The 12865-nt window shown below is 42.2% G+C and overlaps 1 pseudogene; it reads right to left on the reverse strand.

Moving 5' to 3' along the window:
- Positions 1 to 252: 252 nt before the first annotated feature.
- Positions 253 to 7941, reverse strand: LOC123843405 (poly(rC)-binding protein 2-like; annotated as a pseudogene).
- Positions 7942 to 12865: the final 4924 nt, after the last annotated feature.

The raw sequence follows: 12865 nt of genomic DNA on the forward strand, positions 1-12865 counted from the left end.
CATGTGCAAAAAAACCCCCAAATAAAACAAAACCCAGAGAAGCATATAAAACTAAATATGGAACTGAGCTCTAACAGCTGAATGGAGAGAGGATTTGAAACAATTTAAAAATCACAAGTTTATGGTGAAGTGTAAAGAAACTGAAAATTTACGGACTATTTAAAAACCGAAATTGCTGACTGTTCAGAAACGACCCAGATGGATCAAGAGGGGTGAGCAGCCAAAAGAGCTCATAGATGAATCTGCATTGTGTCAGTCCCTTGCCACGCTATGCATCTCCGAGGGGAGCCTGGCACTTAGGTGCTGAACTGGGCTAGTGCTGGCAGCAGGCCCAGTGGTGGTAGGCTGCCCGTTGGTAGGTCCTTTCACAAAATTCACTTGCAATTTTGATCTCTACCCAAGACATCTGGCGCATCTTACCGATTTTGGCACCCTGACACCCCATCCTGCAGCCAATTAAAATGCTTGGAATGGTGAGTTCATGAGTCGTCTCAGTAGATGCATCCAAACCTGCCCCACAGCCTTTGACCTCGGGAGAGTGGATTCAGTGTCACTGAATGCAGGGTGGCCAAGCATCAGAGGAAAATGAGACTGTTGCTTTGCCAACGGGAGCAGCTTCAGCTTGGCCCATGTGGGATGGGCCACAAGGAAGGGCACGCCATCCTTGAATGGTATAGGGCTCTGGAGGGAGTCCCTCCAGCCCAGGGTCGAGGCACATGGATGGGCACCTGTGAGAAGAGCTCCCACAATGCAAGGATGAGCGGAGAGTTGGCTGACCTCCAGGGTCGGGGTGACTCCACCGTGACCAGACGGCTCTGTCTGACACACTCCGTGCTGGATTGCCAAATGCCAGCAATTGTCACGGCCTGCTCAGTTGAGTCGGGAAGCATACTGCCAGCCACCGGGACCTGGGCCCCTGCGCTCTCTCCTAGTGTTTCCTTGACCTTGAAACTACCTTTCCCAGGGAGAGAGCCACCCTGATGATCCTGCCAACTTCCTTTACACGTGTGAGGAGCTAGATGGTGAATGTGACCTTTAATCCATTTTCAGTCCTAGCCTCTGGCTACCCGCAGGGCCCCTGTCACCTTCCCGCCGATCCCTAGTGTTCCTCCCCTGGCCTTCTGCCCTTTCCCCTTTCCACCCACTCCCCTTTTCTCTTTGGGCCTGCAGTTTGAGGCTTTCAGCAGGACCAGTGACTAAAGAAAGGGCTTGACCATTCAAAGTCCAGCTCCCCAGAACTCTGCTGGACATGGAGACAGGTGTGATTAAAGGAAACACACCATGTGCTAAACATGAAAGGAAAACAAGTGATACAGCTGATGATATTTACATGAAGAGATTTTGTTCAACAAAAGACCCCACTAAGGAGGAGCAAGAGAAGATACTAGCAACTCCTATACCCAACAAAGGACTTTTATCCAGAATAGACTAAAAAAACTCCTACAAATTGAGAAAGAAATAGAAACTCAGTAGAGAAATGAGCAAAAGGCTTGGACATAAGCTGCCCAAAAGAGGATATCCAAATGATCAATAAACATAATAAAATGTGCTCATTACTAATCAGAGAAATGCAAATTAAAATCTCCACTATACATCGAATAGATTGCCAAAAATTAAAACATCTGACATTACCAAGTATGATCTAGGATGTAGAGCAACTGGAACTCTCATATGCCGTTGGGAGGAGTCTCAATTGGTGCCCTCAGTTTGGGAAAGAGTTTGACATTATCTGTTGATGTTGAAGATACTTCTCCCCTATGCCCCTCCAATACATACTGTATAATTCCATTTATGTAGCTTTCAAAAACAGACAAAACAAGTGTATAATTTAGGTATGCATACGTAGGTGGCAAAGCAATAAAACACTGCAAGGAAGTCATTCCCATAAACTCAGGGAAATGAAGAGAGGAATTTGTAATGGGCCAGGAGGACAGAGGAGTCTAGTGGAGAGGTTGGCTATGTTCTTTCTATTTCTTGACCTGGCTGGTAGTTACAGGAGTGTTTGGTCTACAATAATTCATTATGTTACATGTTTGCACTTCATGTACCTTTCCATTTGTGTGTTGTATTTCATTTTAAGAAAGCTTAAGAAAAAGCTTTCTCCAAGTATGCTCTGAGAAACATTGGTTAATGGGATTTTAATATGTTACTTACAGAAAGGATTCCATGGTCAAACACATTGCAACACTGGCATAAATAAGGATGAACAGGTCTTTAATATGCCAGGGTACATTGTGACATTCCAAGAGGAAGCAAGAGTATGCACTGATTTATATGACCACGGAGCCCTTTTCCTAAGGGACATTTTACAGAGCATATACTTAGAGAAAGTGATGGAAAAAAACACCCAGCAAGTCCCAGTTTTACGAGCCTGTTGATCTGGTCCAGCCAAGGGCTTCACGAGCTTTATGCAAAGCCTAAAATGCAAAGTAGCAAGCAAATTAAGTTTTAAGTTGTGCTGCCCTGGAGGCCCTCACTATTCTTTTTTTTTTTTTTTTTAAAGATTTTATTTATTTATTCATGAGAGAGAGAGAGAGAGAGAGGGAGAGAGAGAAGCAGGCTCCCAAGCAGCAGGGAGCCCGATGCGGGACTCGATTCAATGACCCTGGGATCATGACCTGAGCTGAAGGCAGACGCTTAACCATCTGAGCCACCCAGGCGCCCTAGCCCTCACTATTCTTAAAATTTTCATAATTTCAGGTGTTTACTCAATTGATTCCGAATAATGAGTCGTGAGGTGTCAGCCCGCACCCATACGCATGCTTTCTGCCGCGTTTGTTCCAGTTTTCTTAGTTGTTACATTGATCATTGTTTGTGCATGGATGGAGCAACCCATATTTGCCTACTTCTTGTTTTAGGCCTCTCTCAATTTATAAGCAAAGTCATTCTGATGGGACCCCACATCTGCCCTAACGCTGGTGCTGTAACTCTGCTCTCACTGGGGCACGAGGTCAGTTAGCTTTCATTGTATAACTACCCCCAAAAGTGGCTTAAAATGACAACCACAATTCTGTGCTCTGGAAATTTGGGCCAGGCTCAGATGGAGGAGTCTTCTGCTGGTCTTAACTGGGTGTCACTCATGTGTCCACAGGCCACTGCTGGGCCAGCTAGGACATTGGCCGGCAGTTAGGATATTGGAGGCAGCCATTTTAGTTCCAGACATGGATTTCTCTCATCATCCATCATGCAGCCCTGGATGGGCTTGTTCACGTGGCAGCTCTAATGAGAGTCCTAAGAATAGCAAGAGGGGCGCCTGGGTGGCTCAGTCACTTAAGCGTCAGACTCTTGATTTCAGCTCAGGTCATGATCTCGGTCCTGGGGTCAAGCCCCGTGTTCGGCTCCCCGCTCAACAGGGAGCTGAGCTCTCTCTCTCTCAAATAAATAAATAAACCTTTAAACAAAACAAAACAAGAATAGCAAGAGAGGGATAGCCCCAGTGTGCAAGTGCTTGTCAAATCTTTGCTTGTATCACATTTGTTATTATCCTATTGGTCAAACAGATCACATGGCCAAATCTAGGGTCAGTGTAGATGGCGACTACACAAGGGTATGGATATAGGGAGACTGACTGAACAAATCGCAGCCATTTCTGAATCTGCCAAAGGTATTTCTGGCATGATAGCTGTTCATTATCAAAACTATCTCTAAAACTTCGCTGATCTATGGCACCTCTGGTACCAGTCAGATTCACTGCTGAATTATATTTTTATTTATTTATTTATTTATTTTTAGAGATTTTATTTATTTATTTGAGAGAGAGAGAATGAGAGACAGCACGAGAGGGAAGAGGGCAGAGGGAGAAGCAGACCCCCTGCTGAGCAGGGAGCCCGATGTGGGACTCGATCCCGGGACTCCAGGATCATGACCTGAGCCGAAGGCAGTAGCTTAACCAACTGAGCCACCCAGGCGCCCCCTGAATTATATTTTTAAAAACAAACCTGTTCATCAGTCCTTTCAAGGAATGATCCAAATACGGAAGGCTGATTGATTAAAATAGAGATCTATTACATTTTCAAAGATATGATGAAAATGTAAATAGTTTCCCCTAGGGAAAGTGTGCAAGATGATTATTCAAGGAGAAATTTAATTATAACCTAAAAAAAAAAAAAAACCACCAGGAATTCTAGCAGATATGGATGATCATTAGATTGCATTTGTTACAGAAATACAAAAACTATGACCTTTCCTTTAATTCCATTTGTTTTTATTTAACAAAATCTGTTCCTTGGTTTTTTTTAACATGACTCTGTCATGGTTACAGTTTAACTGTTGCAGACTTCCAATTATTATCCAAGACTGGACATATTAACTCTGTCTGTTGGAAGAGCAAAAGCCTGTCATGTTGGGTAATAATGGCTGTGGGAGGCAGTCCTGAAAAGGCAGAACAGTCCCTGCTTTCTGTTGTTTTCAGGCATGGACAGTCTATGGCTATGACCATGCTAAGTTGGAAAGGGTCTCACATCTTCAAGTCCTAACAGTATTTGGGGGCAATTTCTCTCAGCAGATGGCAAGGATCATCAGGTGACTCCAGATGGGAATACCAATCTTGATTCCATTTGACCACTTAAGGCCACCATCTTGTGCTAATTTTATACTATCAAGGCCACAAGAAAGGATTGTCAGTAAGAATTTTAGGCTCTCAGTTTTGTCATCCAGAGTTAAGATGTCCTACATTTTGCTTTGGATGACATTGAAGTCTACAGATTATATGGAATTTGATCAAATCATAGTTTTTTCTAAACTTTTTAAGTTGAGATGATGATGATGATGATGATGATGATGATGATAGAGAGTAGCAGCTCTGGCCAAGTTCTTGACAATAATCATATCACTTAATCCTTACGGCCACCCTCTTATCTCTGTTTGACATGGGAAAAAACCAGAGGCACCAAGAAATTAACTTGCCTAAGGACCAGTGACTTGTAAATGATGGCATCACGATTTGAACCCAGGTCTGATTCTCAAGTTCTGCTCTTAAGTACTCAGCCACACCACCCCGTGTTGAGAACTTGCTGGATATGTCTGAGCATCATCATCATCGCCATCATCATGTAAACTTTTGCTGAGCGCTCACTGTTTGTAGTGTGGGCAGAACTGTGTTGGAAGTGTGGCATAAAAATGCCTCTTGCACAATAGAACATGGGATAAACAACCTTATAAATAGCTCTCTCTAGTTGGCAGCCTTGGTGGAGAGGGAAAGCATAAATTAAAAGAACTTTGTCAATTGACAAACCTGCTTTTAGTTAGAAGTTTAACACCCTCCATCGCCCTCAACAGATCTCTGTAAGTGTTGATAACCAGCAGCAAAATGGAACAATTTGATTTCCAGCACATCTTCTCTACCATATCCACCCCAAAACCAATGTATTTGATGAAGTCATATGAAGTTAGGGAACCCAAGAGAGACCAGAGAGCATCCTGGATATCTCACAGCTGTAACTTTCAGATACCAAATCCTTGAGAAACGACCTTTTACATTTATGTATAGTTTTGTCTCTGTCTTAGGTCAGTTAAAGGCACAGACTCGGGAAACAGACTGCTTGGGATCAAACCCAGAGCTGCCATTTTACTAGCTGTGTGACCTTGGACAAGTCATTAGACCTTTCTCAGCCTTCATTTCCTCAACTGGAAAAAGGGAATGATGACAGTATTCTTTGCAATTGAATTATTGTGGAGATTAAGATAATATCTGTAAAAACACAGTGTCTAGTACATAGTAAGTGCTATTTAGTTGTTAGTTATTAATATTATTATTCTGCCAAACAGCTTAAATCTGGTAGAGGTTTTCATTTTTTTTAATTAAAAATTTTTTAAGTAATTTAAGAAATTTAAATTACTTAAGAAAATTTTTAATAGAAAAAGCAATTTTTTTCTGATTTAAAAAGTAATGCATGTTCATCTGAAACTAATGATGTACTATGTTGGCTAATTGAATTTAAATTAAAAAAAAGTAACGCATGTTCTTTGTGAATGTTTAGAAAATGCAGAGTTATACAAAATTGCTTTTAAACTTTTAAGCATCCAAAATTTACTGGCCTGAGATAACATATTGAACAATCCAGAACTTAGTGGCTGGAAGCAATGATCATGACTTCATTCTGTGTTTGGCAGGTTAGGTTCAGTGTATCTCTGCAGTCTTCTGGATGCTTGGCTGAGGCTGGGTGGCTGAGCACGGCCTTTTTCACAGCTAGCGGTTGGCAGGGTATTGACCAGGACACCTCAGTTTTCCTCCACATGACTTTTCCAGCAGGCTGTTCACTTGCTGGAGAACAGGCTCTTCATCTCTTCATATGGTGGTCTCAGGGTTCCAAGTGCAGCAACAAGAGGCAAAGCACCAAAGCCCAAGCATTTTTCTTGCCTCTGCTGGTACCACATCTGCAGATGTCCCATCGGCCAAACCCGTTACATGGCTAAGCATAGATTTAAGTGGTCAAGAGACAGATTTCACCTTTTGATCTGAGGACAGCCAAAGTCACAGTGCAAGGGTACAGAGATAGAGATAGGAATAATTTGTGCTGATTTTTTGCAATTCAGCTCAGATAAATACTGTTAAAAATTATGTCTATATAGGGGCGCCTGGGTGACTCAGTCGGTTGAGCGTCTGGCTCTTGATTTTGGCTCAGGTCATGATCTCAGAGTTGTGGGATCGAGCCCCACATGGGCTCCGCGCTCAGTGGGGAGTCTGCTTGGGATTCTCTCTCTCTCCCTCTCCCTCAGCCCCACCCCCCACCCCCCCACACGCACTCTCTCTCAAATAACTAAATCTTTTAAAAAATTACGTGTATATAAAAAATACATATGTGTATTGTGTATGTATGTATACATATACATATACATATGTATTTTTTACATGAAAAAATATACAACCAAAGTGATCATATTTTTTTATGATTTCTATATATTTTTTTAAGTGATGATATTAAACATGGTGATTTGTACCTCGTGTTTTTTTCCCCTTAATTACATCCTGGGGCATTTTAATGTCCTCATTTTAAGATGTGCATAATATTACATTGTATGGATTTACCATGACAAATTTAAACAAAGTGTCTCATAGGACTTACAGGGTGTTTCCAATTTTGCAATAAACTTCTGAATATGTAGACTTTTATGCATTTTTCTAATTAGTTCCTTGGTGTACGTGTTTCAAACTCTGACATATTGCAAGAATACTCTACAGAAAGATTCTATCCAGAGATGATACTCAAAATACTCAGCAACAGAATGGATACTGACCTCAGCATAGAGCAGGGTCCCCAAGGTAACCCTTTCCTTGCTGGATTCAGAGGTCCAGGTGACAGGAGAGAGGGCCAGAAGCCAAGGCAGTGAGTGGTTCTCAAAGGTGGTGGTGGTGGGATATCTTATTTCCCTGTACAAGGGTACTAAATCTCAGCCACGGAGAAATGTGTGCAATCTGTTTTCCATCACCCTCCCCAACCGGAGGTGGTATCTATTTTTTTAATCTTTGCCAATCTTATCCATGATAACAATAAAAATAATATCATCTTTTATTTTGTATTTTTCTAACCATAAGTGAGGGCACTTTTTTATGTTTCACCACCACGTGTATTGGGTTGTTATTGTTGCTTTTGATGAATTGCCCATTTATGTCCTCTGCCCATTTTGGGGAGGCATTCTTTTCATTAAAAAGCTAGTATTGGGCGCCTGGGTGGCTCAGTTGGTTAAGCGACTGCCTTCGGCTCAGGTCATGATCCTGGAGTCCCTGGATTGAGTCCCGCATCGGGCTCCCTGCTCGGCAGGGAGTCTGCTTCTCCCTCAGACCCTCCCCCCTCTCATGTGCTCTCTGTTTCATTCTCTCTCTCTCAAATAAAAAAAATAAAAAAATAAAAAAAAAAAGCTAGTATTTATTGATACCTTACAGTGTGTCACTACACTAAGCCCTTAACAGGCATTACCTGTTTTAATATTCACCATGACCATGTAGAGTTATTATGATTCCCATTTTAGAAATGTGAAAATAGAGGTAGAGATTCAGTAATGTGCCCACCAGGATCTTGTTTGTAAGTGCTGGGGCCAACAATCAAATCCAGACAGCCAGATCCTGTGACTGAGGTTCTTAATCATTCTGACCTATTCTCTTGTTACTGCAGTATTTACTTATAAGAGCTTTTTACATATGGATACTCATTGTTTTAATACATCTTATACATTTTTCCTACTTTATCCTACTTTTAACTTTCCTTATGGCATTGCTTGCTGTATAGGGGTTTAAAAATCTTACAGATGCACTTTTCTGTATGAATTTTTTTTCAGTTTGAGGTTTAATTGACAAATAAAATTGTCATGTATCTAAAGTGCACACCATGATGATTTGATACCCATGTGCATTGTGGAAAGGTTCACCCCATCGAGTAAATTAACACACTCATCACCCCACATATTTACCTTTTTTTTTTGGTGAGAACACTTAAGTTCTACTCTCAGCGAATTTTAATTGTATAATGCAGTATTAGCAACTATAGTCACCATGTTACATATTAGAGCCTTAGAATTTATTCATCTTAGAACTGATAATTTTATACAGTTTAAAAATATTTGATATGGTCAAATATCTCAAGCTGTTTTCTTAATGGATTTTGTCTCTAACAGCATTCTCAGATGTTCCCTATCAGGAAGATATAAAAATATTCATTTTTATTTTCTTCTATATAGAACTTCAGAATTGCCTGTGTTAACAAAATGTATGTGCTTAGGCCCCCACTCAGACCTGTTGAATCAGGATTTCTGCAGCGAGAGCTAGATGTTTATGCTTTAATTTTTTATTTTTTTTTAAGATTTTATTTATTTGACAGAGAGAGACACAGCGAGAGAGGGAACACAAGCAGGGGGAGTGGGAGAGGGAGTAGGAGAAGGAGAAGCAGGCTTCCCACTGAGCAGGGAGCCCGATGCGGGCTCGATCCCAGGACTCTGGGATCATGACCTGAGCCGAAGGCAGACTCTTAACGACTGAGCCACCCAGGCGCCCCTAGATGTTTATGCTTTTTTTTTTTTTTAAGATTTTATTTATTTATTTGACAGGGACAGACACAGCGAAAGAGGGAACACAAGCAGGGGGAGTGGGAGAGGGAGAAGCAGGCTTCCCGCGGAGCAGGGAGCCCGATGTGGGACTCGATCCCAGGACCCTGGGATCATGACCTGAGCCGAAGGCAGACGCTTAAGGACGGAGCCACCCAGGCACCCGATGTTTATGCTTTTAAAGAGATACACAAACTTACAGTCCAAGAGGACGGGTAAATAGACACATTTAGCTCATTTTCTCAAAGCACGTGAAATTGACTGAAGAAATAATAAATTAAGAATATATCTACGAAATCAATTCCAGATGGGTTTTTAATTGTGAAATCCCAAGCTTAACTTATAGAAGAACATGTAGGAGAATATCTGATATCTGTATTAGAGTTTTCTAAAGAAACAGAAACAGAATATATATATATATACATGGAGAGAGGGAGGGAGGGAGAGTGAGAGAGATTTTAAGGAATTTCCTCATCTGACTGTAGGTGCTAGAAAGTCCTAAATCTGCAGGGCAGGCTGACAGGCTGGAAATTCCAGCAAGAAGTTGATGTCTTTTTTTTTTTTTTTAAGATTTTATTTATTTATTAGAGAGAGAGCACAAGCAGGGTGAGCGGCAGGCAGAGGGGGAAGCAGGATCCCCGCTGAGCAGGGAGCCCGACACGGGACTCCATCCCAGGACCCTGAGATCATGACCTGAGCCCAAGGCAGACGCTTAACCAATTGAGCCACCCAGGCATCCCACGAAGTTGATGTCTTGAGTCCGAAGGAAGTCTGGAGGCAGAATTCCTTCCTCTTCTGGGGACCTCAGACTTTTCTCACAAGGCCTTCAACTGACTGGGTGAGGCCCACATACACTCTGGATGGTAATCTACTTTCTCCAAGTCTACTGATGTAAATGCTAATCACACCTATAAAATACCTTCACAGCATCATCTAGACTGGTGTTTGGTCAAACAACTGAGCACAATAGCCTAGCCCAGTCGACAAAGAAAATTAACTGCCATGGACAGCAGCTTTATGACCCTGTGGTAGGAAAGGATTTTTAAACCACACACACAGAAAGTGAGAGAGAGAGAGAGAGAGATTTTTTTTTTAAAGATTTATTTATTTATTTGAGAGAGCGAGAATGAGAGAGTACCTGAGAGTGGGGAGGGTCAGAGGGAGAAGCAGGCTCCTCGCTGAGCAGGGAGCCCGATGCGGGACTCGATCCCAGGACTCCAGGATCATTACCTGAGCCGAAGGCAGTTGCTTAACCAACTGAGCCACCCAGGCGCCCGAGAGAGAGAGATTTGATAAATGGTTTGAACCAGGGGAAAATGTTGTACAGTTCTTCCTCCTCATTTGAGATGCCCCCAAATAGACCAGAACCCATATTAGAGAATATGCTTCATGGGGTCATTGCAACTTGCTTCCTTGCCAGAGAGTTATTTTCTTACACTTCTGTGATTCCTGATAAACACCAAGAAACACAGTACAAGAACATAAAAGAGACAAGTGTGTTTTAATTTAGGCTCCACAAACCTAGATATTAGCCATGGTACCACAATATCCCAAGCCAAAATACCAAACAGTGATGGATTTATTGTTTGCCTAATTTAAAACAAGCCTGATTTATTTTTAAAAATGCAACCTCAAAACACAGCTCACCAGACGTGATATGGAATGTATTACATGCCTAACCAAAACACAAAACGCTACTCGGTACAGTGGATTTGAAAATTATCTTGCTATTAATAGAACTCCCGGATGGCTGTGATCTGTTGGATTTGATACATTCAGGTTTTGGCAGCTGCTGGGGACTGAAAACAAGACGTTCCATACGTTATGCCTTAATAAAGAAACAAGGTCATAAAATAGCCCTTTGGTGAATTTTTTAAAAAAGATTTTGAAGAGCCCAGTTTCATCTTAATACGTCTGTGTTGCTGAGTATGTTTGGCAAAGCAGCAGTGTGATTAACGGACTCCTTCTCTGGAACTGGGTAAAATCGAGAGCGGCTTGGGGTACCGTGTGACCATCACCTCTTCAGGTGGCGTTATACAACCGCAGCAACTACTTTTATATTTCGAGGGTCTGACACTGAGCTACCGATTGAAATGTTTGGATTGAGGACCTTTACAAACATATCTGTTGGACCGATAACTTTTTCAAGAGTTTAAGGTAACACTGATCTATTCTGCTAGGCTCAAACTATTTTTTAAACATTTCATTGGAAAACCTTTCTACCTACTGGCCCCACTAAAAACAAGCTTTTTTTTTTTTTTTTTAGTTTTTATTTTAATTCCAGTTACCCTACAGTGTAATATTAGTTTCAGGTGTACAATGTAGTGATTCAGCACTTCTATCCATCAGCCGGTGCTCATCACAAGCGCACGCCTTAATCCCCATCACCTGTTTCCCCCATCCCCCAAACAAGCTTTTTTAAAAATTTTAAATGAGATTACAAACAAAACAAAACAAAATTAAAAACTTCAGTGAATTTTAGGGTTTGGTTTTTTTTCATTTAAAGAAGTACTTGTTTTAGGTTGGATTCCTGGTAGTAGACTCTGAGATGGGGGTTCATAAAAACCAGTAAGGAAATGCAACTGGAAAGGGAAGAACCAAGGAGGGCGATGTATCAAGCCAAGTCCCCAAGAGGGTGGCTTGGGCTCAGTCCTGCTCTGGGGATAGTGTAAGTATAAATACTGGAGTATTTCTAGACACCCCTCCCCATGATAATCAGTGGATCGAGGTTCACTGCAGCTTAGATTCCTAGGCGCTTCTGGATGTCCTTGCATGGACAAAGTGGGTTCTAGCAGCCTGTGGATTGTCCTCCAACAAAGAGATCGAGGGGCCAGCTGGGTGTGGTGAGGGCAGTGACAGGTGTGTGTGAAGGTGGTGAAGGGCGCTAAGGGGGTACGTGCAGACATATGTCAGCATCTACCTCGCTGTTCCACAAGGGCATAATTTGTCCGGGTCTCTCCACAGATTCAGAGCAAGCCTACGTATGAAGGGAAGGAGGTACTACGTAGGACACAACTGGTGTCTCTGCCCCCCAGGTTGAGTCAGTAGAACGAAGTCAAAGAGGAGCTCACACTGGAGATGGGCAACTCTGTTACTCTTCCCTCATGAGGGCAAGCCCACCAATAGTCCCCAAAGTCTGGGAGGTGGTGGACAATGAACAGGTCTGGAGGGCAAGAACAGAAAACCAATCCTGAGGGGAACACTTGGGTCAAAGACAGAAAAATGAGCTCAAGCCAGGGCTTCACTGAGGAGAGGAAAGAGAAGGGGCTGGGGGGAAACAGCTGGAACTGGAATAGCCATTATTATAATCATAATACAAGATAAAACTCTATTGTGCAACATATATAATAATGCAATAAGTGATTTATTTAAATAACCATTATACAAATTGAATGCAATACCCACATTTTGAGTACTCAAAGGCCACCTGTGGCTAGTGGCTACTGTATTGGACGGTGTAGCTCTAGAACATGCCATCATCACAGGAAGTTCTGTGGGACAGCACTGGCCTAGAGCTTACCGAATGGATCAAGGGTTGAGATGTAATGGGCCTCACTTGCATCTCAAACTCTTGATTTCTTCCTCTCCATATTCAGCTCATAACAAATCAAATTTTGCCCATGGGCTTTCCCTGAAAACTTGGCAGTAGCTTGTTAAAGGGCAATAGTATAGAGAAACTTTTTAAACTTTCTGTCTGGGGTTACCTTCTTTAAATGACCTTTGACTCCTGAGTTTTTAGCAATTAAATGTTAACTCAGCTTCTTCTGAGGGGACCCCAAGCGTTCAAGCGCAAGCCCTTCGTTAATGGAGTGACTCCGGGAAATGGTGG

This window comes from Mirounga angustirostris, unplaced genomic scaffold (genome assembly GCF_029215605.1).
Source record: "Mirounga angustirostris isolate CCGP_5_RB_7025 unplaced genomic scaffold, mMirAng1.0.hap1 SCAF_11, whole genome shotgun sequence".
Lineage (NCBI taxonomy): Eukaryota > Metazoa > Chordata > Mammalia > Carnivora > Phocidae > Mirounga > Mirounga angustirostris.